At 26.3% G+C, this 6,057-nt stretch overlaps 1 long non-coding RNA gene across 1 annotated transcript; it reads right to left on the reverse strand.

Moving 5' to 3' along the window:
- Nucleotides 1-343, reverse strand: LOC135960427 (uncharacterized). Its single transcript, XR_010576578.1, has 2 exons — nucleotides 225-343; nucleotides 1-160 (listed from the first exon to the last, which is right to left on the reverse strand). It is a non-coding gene; the product is annotated as an uncharacterized LOC135960427 (long non-coding RNA).
- Between the last annotated feature and the right edge of the window lie 5,714 nt (nucleotides 344-6,057).

The raw sequence follows: 6,057 nt of genomic DNA on the forward strand, positions 1-6,057 counted from the left end.
TATGTAAATAATATCAAATTCAAGATTTATTTTGCAAATATAGCTCAGTCACACGAACGAAACTAATAACCCACGGCAGCACTTCTAGGTTTTCTAACAGTTTCACTACGTATTTGTTTATACAAAGACAAACTGAACCAGAAAATGGCTATTCCAATGCCTAGAAAGAGATATAGACAAAAAACATTATAATGGACAAATACAAAATTCATTTATTATCTTACCAAGTTCTAGTATGCCTTCTACAATATTTTCTATATAAATATTATCGGAAGTTTTGCCGGTTGAAACAGCAATGATACCACCAATTATTGTTATTAAACTTTGGATCATAACACATACCCAAAGTATCAGCCAAGGCAACATCAATTTGTATTTTCTCTATAAATAGTTAGAATTATATGTATAAATAAGAAGGATCTGCACGTTTTTCCCCCGAACTTTTTACATACCTTTACAATAGCAAATATGAAGATACCCGATATTATGGCTTTTATGGCAGATTCTATCAATGTTATGATAGCTGTAAATAAAAAAAAATATTTATAATTATTGTATACATTAGCTTAGAGTGCAATCTTTTTTTGTCGAACATTCACTCCAAAAACCACCAGATTAATATGGCTTATTGAAAGAAAATCTATCTATCTATTGTATATATCGTCACCTAAAATGCAAAAGGTCCTATCATCACTTTTTAAAATTTTACAGAATATACAAAAAACTTAATAAAATTAATAATGTGACTAGGGTTTTTATCCCGGGAATTCCCGGTACAAATTTCCTGGGAATTTTGCCAATTTTTCACTACCCAATTCCCGGGATTTTTAGACGGGAATCCCGGGAATTAAAAACTGACGAAAATACATAGAAAACAAGTTAGAACTCTGTTTTTTTCAACGAATACAGTGAAAAGTTTTTTGCTCATATCTTGGCAATAATAGACCGCTTATTATTATTATTTATCTGTTATTATTTTTCGTATGATATTTTAAAAAGAGAATTAATTATTTATAGAATTTATTTCTTATTGAATCATTCTAATTTCTTTAAATTTCTTCTTCAAATCCATAACAAAATAGCTTCAGAAATTTATTAAATGATTAAATTTTTCTTCAATTAAAATCTAGTACAAAAAGTTTTAAGACAATTTATTCAATTAATTTTAAAAATGATTTGATTTAACAAAAATTTAATCATTCAAAGTTTGAATAAATTCTGTTATTAATTAACTTTAAAATTAATTCACTTTAAACAAAGGCTTTGGAATGAATCTAAAAAATTAAATATTAGGAAGGGATTTATGGAATGAAAGGCTGCCATTTTTTTAATTACGGATTAAGATGTTAGTGAATTAAGCTCAAATTTTATTAATTAATTCGAAGATCTGATATTTATTAATTATAACACTAAGTTTTTATATGAAATTTGGCTATAATATTCCTAATTTACGGTATCATTATATATTTCGAGAATAGCCGGGTACCCGGGAATGTAGAAAAAAATTTCCCGATTGCCGGGAATCAAAAAAGGTCGAGAAATTAAAAACCCTAAATGTGACATAGTGGTTACAAATCGTCACCTAAAATGCAGAATAACGTAACATCACTTTTCATAAGTTTATATTAAAAAAAAAACGTAGATATTTTTCTTGAAGACCTATTTGGTCGCTTATTGGGATGCGAGGTCTTTTCCATTAAGACGTATTTGGTCGCATAGTGGGATGCGACTGGGATATCTATAAAAATAAAAGTTTTTTAATTTTTGTTTACGTTGTTAGCGTATACGTTATTTTGTTTAAGATACTTTGATGATACATTGTTTCAATTTTGTTTATAACTTGATAGTAAAAGTTTAAATCAACTTTCCGAAGTACTCCAAAAAAAAATTAAAAAACAATTCGAAAATTTTTTTACCTAAAAAATGAAAAAAACAACCTTGGAAAAAAAATAAATTTTGTTTACCTAAAAATTTTTATTTTGAAGTATTATTTGGTGAAGGGTATATAAGATTCAGCACAGCCGAATATAGCTCTCTTACTTGTTTGATGGCACGTTGTTTTGCATTTTAGGTGACGAAATATGATTTTTCTTTCTTTAATAAAGTCGTTATTTTTAAAAATAGAAAGCTAAAAATTTGTGAAGACATGTGCCTCGATGTGCTGTAGGTACTAGGGTATTCAATCGATTAACCGTTAACCGGTTAACCGATTAATTTTGGACGGTTAACTGTTCGAATAATTTAAAATTGCCGATTTTCAAATAACAAATAAACCGATTAATTTGTGTCGATTAACCGAAATTTCTTTTTTTTTTTTGCACTTTAACATATTTTTTGTATTTATTTTTCCGTTTCATTTCAAATACAAATTTCAAATTAAACTTAGATATAAACATGTTTAGTTAGTATAACAACTGACATATTTAATTTACATATATTTGAAAATTTTTTTTTGTAATTACTCGTCTATAAATTTTTTTTGAAATAAGTCTTTTATCAGAACTAAACGAAACTATTAAAAGTATTCAAAATCTAAAACAATCCAAAAATTAGAGTCTAATGGTATAACTAAAGATTTTATATGCTTAGAAAAAACTAAAAAACGAACTGAGATATTGAATATTCTTTATCATGCTTTTGCTTTCTTCAACATACACAATCAGCGAGAGTGATTTGTTCCAAGAAAAGATTTATTAAATCTAAAGAAAAAAATAGTTTAAAAGGAAAACATTGGAAATATATTCTTTTTTTAGAAGATTATTTCAGAACATCTCTCTATAACTCTAAAAAACTCACATATCGCTCATTTGCTGCAACAACGTAATAATTAAAAAAAGTCCTTCGAGAAAAACGTCTTTGAATGTTTTATGACATTTTACTATTTCTTAAATAAATTTTGAACAAATCATGCAATTTCAGAAATATAAATAATAGATGTCTTTCTAATCTGTATTAACCCAAATTTTTACTTGTCAAATATACGAGAAAGCATGAATTTAAATTTTGATGTTTAAAACAAAAAAACACTCTCACACAAAAAATAATTGACTTTTTTGAAAACTGATATAACTATATGAAAGATTATAGAACGGCGCATATTTTGTATTACTCAGTTCCAAAAACACGAATTTTGAGTTATGACGTTGTTCAGAAAATAAGCGATATGTATACAAAAATTATCTCAAATACAATATTTGCTGTTTTGTTTGTTTTTGTACACAAAATTCGTTGTTGTATTTTCAATTTAAAATTAAAATAGAAATTATTCGGTTAATCGAATAATTTTAAATTAACCGATTATTAACCGAATAAATCTAAACCCCGATTAATTATTTGCTCGATTAACCGATTAAACCAGAAACCCGATTAATTGAATACCCTAGTAGGTACCAACTCAAATTTAAAACTCAATTGTTATCTTGAACTTTTTTATGAGCTTTTAAATCCCATGGGTAGATGAAAAATAAAAACATACATATTTCTTTTAAAATTGTAACTTAATAAACTGCCGTACCTAGCCCTTCTCAAAAATTTTATGTACAATACAAAAATAGCAGTTTTATATCAATATAGCTCCTGCATAAGACAAACGTGTCTAAAGATTTCAATATTTTTTGCACAAAACTTTAAAAAAAGAAATGATTATGATGTCATAGACACTTAAATATTTGAGCTACAAATTGTCAGCTAATTTTTGATAATTTTGATAATAGATGCATGATATGAAAAAAATAAATAAAATCGAAAATACATGGTTTTTCTAAACATTTATACATATTATGGATGTTTGTATGTAGATACATATGTATGTATGTATAAATTCATTTAATTTAAGAGCAATCATTAATTTGTTAAAATATATGAAGAATATTGCATAAAAAATTAAATGAAATACATACAGTAGCCCAATAAAGTCTACATACAGGAATTCAAATTAAATTTCTTTCGTTGAAAGCTGTATTTTAAGTTAAAAGTAGTGAAATATATTTGTTAAAAAAATAAATTCACACTAAAAAAAATTAAAACAACATCAACAACACTTCCAAAATTTCACCGTCATTAAATTTTTTGATTCTGAGTCAAATAACGAACATTTTTTTTGGTTTTTTTGGCTTTAATGTTCAAAATATTATGAAACTTAATAGTCCCGCCCACCCAAAAGTAGGCGTGACCGAGAATAAATTTTTCGTTATTTTACTCAGAATCAATAACTCTAATAACTGTGAACTTTTGGTCGATATTTGATTTTTTTTTTGCTAAAATCGACATAAGACATTTATTATTATATATCTCATAAAAAAAAACTAAAAAAACTGCTTTAAATTAAAGTAACATAATCACCCCTATCGGCAATAACATGTGAAATTTTGTTCCCATGAAATATTTATTTCCCTCGAAGGGAAAATTGCTATCGGGAATATGATGATGAACTTTACATTCACAATAGTTGATTTTATTCGTAACAGCTGTTTATTGTTTACAAAATTCCATCTACAAATTTCACAACAAGGGGATTTTTTTTCACGTGAACAAAGTTGATGAACGAAAAAAGGAAAAGGGAAAATATTTCATGTGAAATGTTGATTCGCGATAGGGGTGAATAATTTTTCCTGTATGTAGACTTTCTTGGGCTACTGTATGTATGTATGTACATATTTCTGAATTACATTCATATAGAAGAAATATTCTTTATACATATTTTTAAAGCCTATTAAAGTTTTATCAAAATACTGATAAAATGTTGAAATAATGTAATTTGAACAATAATGTTTATCCCGAACTTACCACTAACTCTTATATCTGCTCCAGCGGAAAATTCCTCGTAATTAATACATTGTACAATAAAGAGGAGCGCGTTGATCACTAGATTAATGGAGCCAAGGATGATAGCAAAAGTGTAACGGCTACAGCAACACATTATAAATGATTTAATTATTTACTATGATTTTATATGTTTTTTTTGTATTGCAATTTTATTTATTTTTTTTTTAATAATTTTACATAAACAGGCAAATTAAACGTTCTTAAAATGCCGAACGCCAACAGTTAATTGGTATAAAAATTTTGAATTCAAATATAAAACAACATAACTGAAATTTTATTTATAAACTTGCGGAAATTACTCAGTTTTCTGTGTGATGTGTTCTGGAAAGAGTCACATAGAGAGGAAATAGAGAAGCTCCATTCAGGGATGCCAGGTACTATTTATCGCTGTCCCCAACTAAAATTAAAAATATCCCCAAAAATCCCCAAATTAAGTGTTTCTTAAAATTTTCACAAATTTAAACTTCATACTTAGGGTTTTTAATTTCACGACCTTTTTTGATTCCCGGCAATTGGGAAATTTTTTTCTATATTCCCGGGTACCCGGCTATTCCCGAAATATATAATGATACTGTAAATTAGGAATATTATAGCCAAATTTCATATAAAAACTTAGTGTTATAATTAATAAATATCAGATCTTCGAATTAATTAATAAAATTTGAGCTTAATTCACTAAAATCTTAATCCGTAATTAAAAGATGTCAGCCTTTCATTCCATAAATCCCTTCCTAATATTTAATTTTTTAGATTCATTCCAAAGCCTTTATTTAAACTGAATTAATTTTAAAGTTAATAACAGAATTTATTCAAACTTTGAATGATTAAATTTTTGTTAAATCAAATCATTTCCAAAATTTATTAAAAAAATTGTCTTAAACCTTTTTGTACTAGATTTTAATTGAAGAACAATTTAATCATTTAATACATTTTTGAAGCAATTTTGTTATGGATTTGAAGAAGAAATTTAAAGAAATTAGAATGATTCAATAAGAAATAAATTCTATAAATAATGAATTCTCTTTTTTAAATTTTCATACGAAAAATAATAACAGATAAATAATAATAATAAGCGGTCTATTATTGCCAAGATATGAGCAAAAAACTTTTCATTGTTTTTTGTTGAAAAAACAGAGTTCTAACTTGTTTTCTATGTATTTTCGTCAGTTTTTAATTCCCGGGATTCCCGACTAAAAATCCCGGGAATCGGGTAGTGGAAAATTGGCAAAATTC

The sequence above is a fragment of the Calliphora vicina genome, chromosome 5, assembly GCF_958450345.1.
Source record: "Calliphora vicina chromosome 5, idCalVici1.1, whole genome shotgun sequence".
NCBI classification, from domain to species: Eukaryota; Metazoa; Arthropoda; class Insecta; order Diptera; family Calliphoridae; genus Calliphora; species Calliphora vicina.